This window comes from Oryzias melastigma, linkage group LG7 (assembly GCF_002922805.2).
Source record: "Oryzias melastigma strain HK-1 linkage group LG7, ASM292280v2, whole genome shotgun sequence".
In the NCBI taxonomy this organism is placed as follows: domain Eukaryota; kingdom Metazoa; phylum Chordata; class Actinopteri; order Beloniformes; family Adrianichthyidae; genus Oryzias; species Oryzias melastigma.
In genome coordinates this window covers 9,298,012-9,310,356 of record NC_050518.1, presented here as the reverse complement: position 1 = coordinate 9,310,356, position 12,345 = coordinate 9,298,012, and the positions used below count along the sequence as shown (strand labels likewise).

Below are 12,345 nucleotides of genomic sequence, written 5' to 3'. Positions count from 1 at the left end.
GCACTGAGATGAGATTTCAGTGAATAAGCTGTCAAAATGGTCACAGTTTCTAAAGAAGATTTTTAATTTTCAAAAAAGGATGGTCATTATCACATTATTCAAGAAAGGCCAAATTTGACAAAAAATAAGCATGTTTAACATCTGGCATAAAAGAAAAGTTAGGAAAGACGAGAGGTATCATAATGATTACATGAGTTTCATTTGAGTCCAAAACCTTGAAAAAAAACTAAACAATCTCCCTGTCAGTTTTATTCCTAATCAAGAAGTATAGCATCCTCTAAAACAGGGTTAGAAGGGAGGGAAGAAGGAAAACACTCTGATAAGATCAGTTTAAATTTGACAAAGTTGTGGAATCAATTTAATGTAGGACTTTAGCACCAAGATTATGAGTTGTTTATGGTTGGAGAACAATGATCTTTACTCTTTATTTGCTTTTAGGGTGAAAGTCCACTTGTGTAGTTCAGCATCATTCCCAGGCTGTATTAATCTCAGTATTAATGATCAAGCATCAAAAGGAAAAAGTAAAGTGAAGTCTATTCAGAGGTATTTAAAATGAGCAAGGATCAAGAAGAAAAGATGTTGCATTTTTAAAAAAATAAGCAACAGCATGAACAGCATTCTTTCTCGAATACCAGCATCAAAGGTTATGGCACAGCAGTCAGCAATGAGGGAATTATCAATTGTGCTCTTGTCAATAGAGAACCTTGCATCGCTGTAGTCGCGCCGTTATGATGCACATCTACGTCATCGCTCTACACGTGCGCCTCGATGGTCCAACACTCAATGGAAACGGTCACTTGAATTGCCCACACCATTCTAAACTGGCCGGGAGAGGACCGGTTTGACCCAGACCGCTCAATGGGGATGAGGCAAAAGTGAATGAACTTTAAAAAACTAGAACAAAACCAGCCCTAAACCAGTTAATTAGAAAAACCTGTGCAGAAGACGGTTCTTTTTCTTGCAGCAGAATATTTAATGTAGTTTATTTAATTGTGTTATTCAATCATTTTGCACGAGGTTTAGAAGTGAAACCACAAAGAGTGATTAGTTTGACAATACCAGTGTCAGTATTAGTGATTTGTTTAGTTTTATACATTTCTTTGTTGATGTTTGCTGTCTTTTTATTTCTGTGCATGTCTGAGAGGTGAAACCTTTGTTCCATGCTGTGCTGCACAGGGAGAGTTCTTTATCGTTGTGCTGTTCAATCAAAGAAGCTCGAAATGGCTGCATGGTTAAGAAAGAAGTCATAATAGCTGCTGTATTGATACGTTTTTCTCTCTTGTGGTGTAAGGGGTTGTTTGACAATCTGAAGACCCTAAAAATGAAGATATTGATGTTCGTTAACCGAATAAAAGTTCTTCATTATTGGAACCATTAGTTGTAATTGTTTTGTTTTTTTTAACTTTATTGTTTTCAACAAAGATAAAAATTAGTGACAGTTTATTTTTAATTGCAGTAAAAGAAAACCTTTTTCAATATGAAGTTTTACAAGTGACAACTGCTAAATAGCACGCTGTGTAATATCATTAATTGCTGCGATGATTATGAGTATTAGTGAAGAGCCATGTGGAAAAATCCTCATGTCTCTGAGGATTATCTTCTGGTCCTGCAGCGTTTGTCTCCATTTCAGCTCACTTTGTAAGCTGACTGAGGGAAATGTCTGACAAATGAATTTGATTGGACTATTCCGAGCTTCTCTATTATGTTCACACGGCCTGTCTATGTGCATGCTAACATGTGCCACTCGTGTACGCTCAAAACCTGCCTCCCTAAGGCTGTCATGTGATCCACAAAGCTTCTCTCTAAGGGAAATGATTATCTATTCTGTGACAGAAATGCACTGAGGTCTCCGATTGGCACACGTTAAATCCCTTTCTGTGTCATTTAGGGGCCACCAACTGGTGTGTAATTGTGTACAGTTTGTGTGTGCACATGTGTGGGTGCGTGGATGTTGGTAAATGCCATGGATCCCAAATGAACAAGGTTGATTTTTGAGGGTTTCCAAGCAGTTAAAGGATCTTGCATGCACATGAGTCTCTGAGTGTTATCTCGCAGTCCAAACGCTGACTTTGACTGTGCTGCCAGGGACCGGCACTGAAAATAAACGCTGAGGTTATCCAGGTTATCCAGCTTATCTGTGACACACCAGTTTCACTTCAGTAAAAACAAGCAAAGCAACACAGAGAGATGAGGGCAATTTAGAGAAACTTGAGAACAGAACGACTTTTTATCACTAAAATACAGAACGTTAATTTTAGAATTTTGAAGGCCTTTTCTTATCAGTTTATTTGTGTATAGTTTTTGTTATATTGTGGGAAATATGAAGGTTGTTCCACTCTAATCATCTAGATAGATAGATAGATAGATAGATAGATAGATAGATAGATAGATAGATAGATAGATAGATAGATAGATAGATAGATAGATAGATAGATAGATGGATAGATCTAGACAAAGTGGTTTGTTGCGACTAAACATCTTTGGGCAGCTCTTGTCACCCATAGAAACCCACAAACACACACAAGGAACACACACATGGTGATGGCGGTCAGCTTTGTCCACATGCTGTCCATCACCCTTCTAGTCCTGCTGGTACACTCTATTGGGGAATGCTCACCACTCAACTAAAGCGAGTAAAGCCAAGAACCCACAGACATACACTGATGTACCAAAAAGTTTCATTTCATTCACATCCAAATTCCCTTTTCCAGTTTAATCTGCTTGTCTGACGCACCACAATCTGCACATTTCTGTCATTCGTGGTTCTTTCAGTTTTACAGCCAAGCATTACTGTCATCAGATGACTAATATCATGTATCCAAAGCGTCGTGGCGCAGGCCATATGGCCGTCTTCACGTTACTGTACAGTATCATTTACGTTTATTGCATGGACACGTGAAGGAGGCGTTCCCTCATCGAGCCACCAGGGGGCGCCAAACCCCCTCATTAATGACCACCACGCTCCGTTTTCTGGGCAGGATGAGAAGAAACGCAACGGCAGACTGTGAGATTCCCCGGCAGAACCGCACTCCTGCCCCGCCACAGGGCAGCTGTCTGTGTCAGTCCGGAGAGGACAGGAAGAACAGCGAAGATTCAAACCCCAGCAGGCGGGCGTGCCCCCCTCTGTCGCCATGGCTTAACAACTTTCTGCAGAAGAAGACGGGAGGAGCGCAACTTTCAGGCGGACCTTCTTCTCCTGCTCGGGAGCTGCTTTCTTTCTCCGGGAGGTCACGTCATCCGCTGTCTTTTTCCGTTGCCGGGATCCGGAGGTGTGGATGGTATGGTGTAACTTTCAGCCTCCAGTCCAAGCTGAGCGGACGGCGGAGCCGCTTTGAGGATTGCGCCGGTGAGGAGGATGCGCGCGTCCCCGCCGGAGAGGCTATGAGGAAAGAGATTCACCTGCTGGGTTAACAGAAGAGCGCACCGCACCAACAGGTACGGCTCACCTGATACCCCCTCACACCCGGGACAGGGCGCACTTGTATTGTTATCTCACATTTTTATTTTATTTTATTATTTTTTTAATGGAAACCTGACAGTTATGATATAATTGGAGGAAAACATTAATTAAATGAATAAACAATAATATGGAGGAGCTGCATGATATGGAAGCACTTTTGTTGAGAGAGCTGTGATTTTTTTTGTCTTTGAAGCAGAGATAAATGATTGCAGTGTTTCAGGTGTTGCGCCGTCCGCGCGCGTGTCCTCTCTGCGCCTTTTACATCCAATTATTTCAATCTCTTCCCCCTGTTTTTTTATTTGTTTGTCTTTTCCACCCTTACTTTAAGAGTGACACTTTTCTCCCACATATTCTAGTAAAGACACTTTTGAAATAGAGAGGATGGGAGGATGTTTCCAGCATCAGGATCTTGGAATAGGAAAACTCCTTTTTCCAAGATCCTGATGCTGAAGATAAGAGAATGTTTCCATCATCAGCTTCTAAGTGCACGATCCTGATGGAAGAATGTCTCCAACATCAAGATCATGGATGCATCATGTCATCTCCAGCCTTAGGATCTTGGAGCAGAAACAGGAAAACTGCTTCAAAATCCAGATTCCGGAGATGAGAGGATGTGTCCAAGGAAGCAGCTTTCCTTCACACTGGAACAGTATTGTCATTTTTAGGGAGGCGATTGAGAAGCACAGACTTTGTGTACACAGTTTGATACCAAACAAAGAAGGTCGTCTCAGCTCTGAATATCTATTTTTTAAAACTCGCTCCCTCCTTCCTCCGTGGAGAACACAGGGGAGGCAAGGCAAAGAAGCGGAGTGAGGGAGGAACAAAATGAGCAGGAAGAGAACTGACAGCCAGACAAGACTGACAGGAGAGGAGAGAGGCTGGGGAGGTGGTGAGAGGAGCACTGAGGGAGTTTGGATTGGATTTCTTGGCTTTATGGAGAGATAGTGAATACATTAAAGCAAACTAATTTGTGGTTGCTCATCGGTAGCTCCAGGAATGGTTCTCAAATGTATTTTTAATGTGGCCATAGAATGATATAAATCATCATACGCTGCCGCAGCATCGCAAGTTTATTCAATAAACAATTTTGGTTTTTCTGCTCACTTTATTAATCACAATCAGATAGATGTGTCAGGCAGAAGAGGGGTAGGGATGCAGGGAATAAAAGGAAACCAGGCCATCTGAGACTTAAGGTAATTGAAGCAGGAAATAGGAGATTTTTTTTTATTTTGATTCAGTGATTCCGTAAAGCCTGTATGGATTTATGTAAGTTCCACAGCCTAAGTATATAATTGCAAATGCTCTTTTGTGCCATATGATGTTTAATATCTACAGTTGAGTTTCCTTCAGATTATGTGCAGCATTACTACGGGAGAAAAAAATATCAGTGTGTGATCGGGACAAATCAGAGGCTCTGGTTTCAAAGGAATCATAATGTTTTCCTTAAATTGAACTTTTCATCAAACTAATATATTAGTATGTATACAGACTTGACACAATTGGTTTGCTTAAAGTGAACAAGAGTTTGTGTCTCCTGATAACCTGGGACACATTTCAGTCTGGGTGTATTCATCCATCCATCCATCCATCTTCTTGACCGCTGCTTCCCTTTCGGGGTCGCGGGGGTGCCGGAGCCTATCCCGGCTACTGAAGGGCGAAGGCGAGGTACACCTTGGACAGGTCGCCAGTCTGTCGCAGGGCCGCAATCACTCACACATCCACTCTCACATCCACACCTAAGGGCAATTCAGAGTCGCCAATTAACCTATGAAGCATGTTTTTGGATGGTGGGAGGAAGCCGGAGTCCCCGGTGAAAACCCACGCATGCACGGGGAGAACATGCAAACTCCACACAGAAAGGTCCCAGCCGGGATTCGAACCGGGGCCTTCTCGCTGTGAGGCGAGAGCGCTAACCACTTGCGCCACCGTGCAGCCCCTGGGTGTATTCAGACTGGAAAAATGATTTGTTCCTGACTGGGTCCACTTTAATTTGTCCCGTATCGAGTCCTAAACCTTGCGTTTGGTTTGTATTCAGACTAAAATCTACTGGAGATTTCTGTTCTTAATCAAATCTTGTAAACAAAATAAAAAAAAAAAATCTCTTCAGTCATTGGCTAGTAATTATGAGTGAGGGTCATAACAAAAAGAGAAAGATGGAGGAATTGCTTTCTGAGTATTTCTCATTCTGAATAGGCTTCGTGCTCGAAACAACTGGACCAAACGGCCACCGTAGCCAGGCATTATGGGATGTAAACAGAGTAGGAAGGAAACAACCGTTGAGACACAGAAGCTCAATGAAATGTGGTCAGATGGTCATTAAAACAACTTTTAACGTGGCCCTCACTGCTTCTCACACTGTCTTCCCAACAATCTATAAGTCATAAACACTTATCAGCATATCTTCCTAGCAGTGATTGCCTTGTAGCATGTCTCCACCGTACCAAAGTGGCAAAAAAGTGTTGCACCTGATGTCAATACAGACATTCAAAATTGATCAGCAAAATACAAAGTTTGAATAAGTAAACTATCCAGACAAGGATTCCCAAGCATAGGACTTCCACTATTTTTTCTGGCCAATGACTGAAGAGATCTATAGTCATGTGGTTTTGTTTACAAGTTTTGGTTCAAAACAGAAATGTCCGGTTGACGGTAGTCTGAATACAGACTAAACGCAAGGTTCAGGACTCTATCCAGACCAAATACACCCTTAGCATCCCTCAAGTATCATCTAATCTTTTAGAATCAACAGGACAAAAGCTTTGAAATTCTCTGCCAAGTTCTGGCTTTTCATTTATGCTTCTTTAGAATTGAATTAAAGGGTGACACAGTCTCCCGTTTGCACAGAGTTGTCATGTTTTCCTCAATCTTACACAAAACAGCTTTTAATGCACTTTACCTCAGCTGCATTTTATTTTGTGTATATTTGGCATTTCAACAACATCCAATAGCTGGAGATTGCAGTGTGTGAAGATGCCTCAGAATTAAAGTAATCTGTAATCTTTTGATGCCTCCAGATTTGTCATCGTTATCAGACAAAAGCACAAATGAAGGTTGTATTTTCCAGAGCTTGTTAATACTCTTAAAAAAAGTTTAATACTTAAATTGAGTTTAGGAAACACTGATCATGCCACCCTTTACTCCAGACAGCATGTGACTGGACGCTGTAATCTTCGACAAACAAGCTTCCAAAGCTTTTGTTCTGTCTGTCCCCAACTTGAACTCTGAAATGTGTTTGGCTGAAATACTTGTTTTTCTTTTCAAATGATGCATATTTTAGTAATTTGTTTGACTGACATTAAAAAATATTGACTTAAAGTTGTAGAAATGTAACTTTCAAATGACTTTTTTCATTTAGTTATTGAAGCTGCTGGCATTAGCATTGGAGAAAAAATAAGTGCTGTCAGTGTCTGTTGCAGCAGCTCCAGGGAGTAATGTCTCGGTTAATACACTCCTCAGAGTTTGTCCGAGTTGGAAGCCCCGCATCGGGGAGTGTTCAGTTTGTCACTTCCGTCTTGGAGAACAACTTGGAAAATGAGTTCCAAGTGCAAATGGAACACAGCAGTGCTTCTCAGTTTTCTTTTCTTCCTTGCCAGAATCTTGTAGTTGCTTTCTGCAAGCTGTTGCGCTGCTTCCTGCCCCACTTGTATCTTTGCAAGTTTTTTGTTTCCTTAAAGTTTTTGCCTCTGCAGCACTTTTGGACAGTTAAAGTTCACTTTTGTTCCCCAACTGACATCTATCCGGGTCGCTGTGTGACTCCAAAGAGAGACAGAAAAACAGAAGACAGCTTAAAAAAAAAAAAGAATGAAATCGCACAAATCACAGCGCCTGAGATGACACATTTTGCAAAGTAGGTTTATAAACACATTACAATACAGCAGAGTGGTTTTCAATAACTTTTAATCATATTTCTGAACCGCCTGGAACTTGGTGGGTATTTATTGAGCCCATTTTGCATTGCAATTTCCCTTAGTCTGTTTACCTCTCACTCCTTTTACAGCTCAATCGCATAAATATCCACCCATCCATCCACGCCTGCTTCTCGAGGAGGCTGGTCACATGGGGTTTTGCAGAAACAAACAAACAAAAATGCCAAAAAATATGCAGAAGCATGCTGATATCCAAATCTATAATAAAATCTTTGAGGTCACTCCATGCAATCTGGAATTCTTTTCAAAGATGCTGGCACAACTACAGATGCCCTGTTTGCTGCTCACAGCAGGATGTTTTTGATCTCGCCTATCTGTGTATTTTCATGCGGTCCGGAAAATTCTAGCACAGTTGTGCTTGATGGCTCACATTTAGACTTAGTGTGACAGTTATTGTAAAATAACACTTATATTAATGAAGATGTACGTGAAGATGTAGCTCCATCTGAACTTTCAGCAAAGCAGGCCACACTTGGACAGGGTTCGGTCCATACATCTGCAATAATTTTGTGACAGGAGTGTTAGGCTGGTGCTTTGTGCACAGAGGACTTTAGCTCCATTCGTCATAAATACATTTAAAAGTCAGTTTGATTCTGTTGTACTGATCTGCCATAAAAGTCAGTAGAATTTAGTCTAGTTTTATTTCAATTCTGGGTACAAAACACTGATTATACAAATTAATTAGCAAAAATAAATAAATAAATAAATAAAAATATAAAATAATTACAAAGAACTTTGTAATAAATGCATTTCAAGTAATTATGCAGTAGTCTTCATCTTCAGTAAGGGTGTGTATTCTTTCCCTCTCACACTTTTCGATACACATCTCAATAAATGATCCACGAATTGATACATAAAGGATTCAGCTACAGTCCGATTCTTTTACCAAAAATGCTAAGATCTACATATTTCTTTGTTATATGGCATTTAAAGCTATAAACAAATAATCCATGGCATTTGACAGAGAAATGTATTCAGGTATTGACTTGGAAGAAGCAAGCTTATGATTGGACGTCTTTTCGTTTGCATCTTATGTACATAAAAAGTCAAAGATGGTAGAAAAAAACACAGAAACAGAAACTGCAGTTTGCCAGAAATCAATTATTTACTTCTTGATCGATTTTATACCTTTTAAACAACATAATCTTGCTCATATCTGTGGCTTTCAAACAAAACTGCAATTGCTTGATCAATTTTCGATACAAAATCTATTTTTTTTTTTGCTTCCCAGACCGATATTGCTGTTACTCTTAGTGCCCAATCGATTTTTCGATACGTGTCTAATATCTTTTACCTCCCAAATCTTTAGGAAGCATGAAGAGACAGTAAAGAGGACTGTCTTACACTGTGAGAAAAAAAGGAAATACTGGAAAATCTGCCTTTTTCCTATACAACCGAATTGTCACTATGTGCTGATGGTAGGTTAAATTTTAGACACTTTGGTATGACCCAACTCTGGCACATTGATTTTAATCGTTACACTCACTTTACCTATGGGTGGATAGTTTGATGCTTCAGGAGTAGCTTGGAGCCTCTTTTCCAATCAGCTTTCATTGCCCCCAAAACCCACTACCATGAAAATCATGTTTTTTTGGTGTTTTAGAGTATTCTTGTGGCATTTTACTGATTCTGATATATGAAGAAATGTAATCTTAAAATTGCATTTCTTAGTGCTTCTTTATATAAATGAATGAGGAGCAGACAAAAAATGCTTTTGAAAACGGCTTGTAGATGTGACGTTGAAGCAACTACGGCAAGCCACGAGCTCCCTGCTCCACTCCATTCTGATGCATCCACTTGTAGACAAATATGTGTCTTCGTTTTCCTCGTCTGGGCTGATATTTGGCATCAAAACTGTACACCTGGAAAGCATCACTACCGCACAACATTTTTATTGCACCAGTAATGTTAGTTTGGTTGTGAGAGGGTGTAAGGTAGGAGGAGAGAGTGTAAATAGATGGATGCTGGGAAATAGGGGCGGGCTTACTCTGCACCAATAGTCTCACCCACAACTCAGTGGCAAATTTCTAATAAATTACTGGCGCTCTGCAGAAACTGTCCTCGAAAACAACTCAGTCCTCTGACTCATGCAGATGATGTGAAAAAATACATAAAAAGAAAGTAAAAATAAAAGTATCTTGATAACTAACATAGTTTGTTTCTCCTAAATCAATTTTTCCACATTAGTCAGACAAATATATCTGCTGTGCTCGATTTGAATCAAATCACTAAGACTCTTCAATGTGACACAGAAACAAGAAAAAACAGAGAAGTGCAGAGGATAAATGAAAGGAAGTAAAAAGCATGTGTCCTGTAAAAGGCTGTGCTTTATTTTATTGGCCATCTCCAGCAGCTGTGTCTGGTGTTTTGAGGCCCAGCAGGGACGAGTAGCCGCACTAAATGTGTGTAAGTCACATAAAGAAATTGTTTCTGGGAGATTGGGCCTCGTAAATTCATTTCTTATCTGTCAGCCTGTTTTTATCCTGCCTCCCAAAGGTGAGCTACAACATCCAAACGCATTTATTTATTTTTTAGGCCCTTTTTCTCTCTCTTGCTACGAATACATACACCTGTCTCCCACCAAACAAGCAGACGCTGCACGCAATTTTTGCAAGGTTTCACACACACACATACATCCTGTTTTAACATCCAATTCTTCTCAGAAAATGCACATTCTTAAAAAAAAAAAAAAATATACGCTTTGCATTACTCCCAAATGGCTTGTACGAACGGCAACAGTGACAGATGCAACGACGTTGGCGCCTGCCGAGGAACAGCAGCGTCAGAGGGAAAGGGCGTCAGATGCTGCGCTCACAGCTCCAGGATTACCTTAGCCTGAACAAACTCCATTACTGCCTCTATTACCCAGGCATACACAGCCCTGGAAAAAGCACTTTGCAGAGCTACTGTTTACCGTGGCACCTTTCTGCCCCACGCTGTTTACCTCAACTGCACAGTGAGGATGGGGTGAAGACCAGGAGAAGAGTTTCATTGGTAGAAAGGGTGACGCTTTCATCTGACATGTCACTGTCTTATTAAGGCTGGTGTGCAGTGCAGAGGCAGTACTTGGCAGAGTTAGTGGTCAAATTAAATCAAATTAATTATAGACCAGTTAAATTCATGTGAACAGCCTGTGACATATCCAAGGTGTGGGCTGCCGCTAGCCTGATGACAGATTGGAAAGGCTCCAGCTCCTGGAACAGGAAGATGCAGGTGAAGGAGGAAATTACATTTAGAAATTCAGTTAATGATCTACAGTTCTGAGTCATTTTGTTCAGCTATTGGATAATAATCAATCTGCTGTTTCGTATAGTTTAATATTCTAAAGGCTAAGAAAAAGTAAAACAGAAAAGCTGTCATTTGGGATATTTTAGATCAGAGGTCAAGTTGAGGTTTGTTGGGGGGGGTAGTTTTTGCCCCTGGCAAAAACTTTCTTCCCCACTTTCCCTCCAATTTTTGAGTCAGTATTAGTATTGTTATTGAGAAAGATTATGTTTAACTTCCACAATAAAAGTGTCAGCATTTGCTCTTTAAAATTCTAATTTTCCATAAATATGTATTTCATTTTTGTGCATTTCTTATGGGTGGAACCATCATTAAGACTGTGTTGTGCAAAGAAAATTGTTGTTGTAATGCAGCTTAAGGAGTTCCATATGTGAGAAGAGAAGCGGAAAAGTTATCACTTGTAGCGGTTAAATTAAGAAAACATCAATGCAATCATCTTTAAGTATTTCTAATGATGCGTTCACACCGAACACAATTCGCGCCTCAAATTCTCTATTTGGACACGTAGGAAAATTCACTGCTCGATGCCTTTCCAAAATATGTTCCTAAACTTGATGCTGTGTATGGAGGAAGCTACCACCAAAAGTTTTTTGCCTGATTACACATGGTGCAGTATCTGTGTATATTTTATTTACATTACATGTAATATGTTGAGAAATTGAATTTATTTATTTTGAGGAGTTCAAATTTCTGGGTTCATGAGATCATTCAGAGACTCTCCCAGTACAGTGAGCTTAACTCCAACTGCAGGAGCTGCATCTGAATGGTGGGTGCTTTCAGCGGTACTTCCGTCTTTCTGTGACCCAGTTTGATGACTTGCTGTCTTGCATAAGTCCGAGGAGAGAAAAAATAAAAATAGGAATACAATTAGAGGCTCTTTTTATTATTGTCTTGATAAAAATAAGAAAAAAGATCATTAAGTTAATTTTAATATGGATTCAAACTGGAAGTCATAGTGGTTCCCCTTGTAAACTCAGTGTGTAGAAGACATTAAAGAAGACAAGTGATTTGTGTGATGAGGTACAGCCTGAGAGTGTGCTTGTGTGTGAGGTGAGGAATGAACTGCCATGTTTTTGGGTTAAAAGCCATCCATCACCCTCATCAGTAACTCAGGGTTCCTGTCATCACGTTTCCCTTCATTTACACTTTTAATGGCCGTTTGAACAAAAACTCTGTCCGCTTTTACAAAATGCTCCTTTCTGTTTAAGCTGCAAAATTGCGTTGCTGCTCCGCATTGCTGTTCATTAAGTGAAAATTATGTTGTTCATTAAATGAACGCCTTTCTGTTATAGTAAAGGCGTATTCTCCAGGTTCATTTGTGCATTCACTCTGGTGCTTGTTGAAGGCGTTAAATTCAGTTGGGTACGAAACAAGGCAGATGCAAGCACTGTTTACAAGGTTAATAGCCCAGCACTGAGTTATTTATGCTTAAGTTATTATATAATGACTATATGGTTTCTGAAGAATTTTAATGAGCTATCAACTGGCAGTCACGTGATGAGAAATACATCATAATCACCAGTGGAAGAAGCCCCAACGCAAAATTATTCATTTTTTTAAAGTCAACATGTAAGTGTTAAATAGCCTAAATATATAAAGTGATTTTTGTGCCACCATATTGCAGCAAAAGTCACAGTTATGAGATTTAAGTTTCCTAATTTGCAACAAAATGTA

The 12,345-nt window shown here is 40.0% G+C and overlaps 1 protein-coding gene across 1 annotated transcript in view; it reads left to right on the top strand.

Annotated features, from left to right (window-relative positions):
• The first annotated feature begins 3,300 nt into the window (after positions 1 to 3,300).
• Positions 3,301 to 12,345, top strand: part of LOC112159855 (chemokine-like protein TAFA-3) — a 90,452-nt gene continuing 81,407 nt past the window's right edge. Inside the window, exon 1 of the mRNA XM_024294167.2 lies at positions 3,301 to 3,435. The gene's annotated coding sequence lies outside the window, so the exon portion shown is untranslated. The remainder of the gene's footprint in view (positions 3,436 to 12,345) is intronic.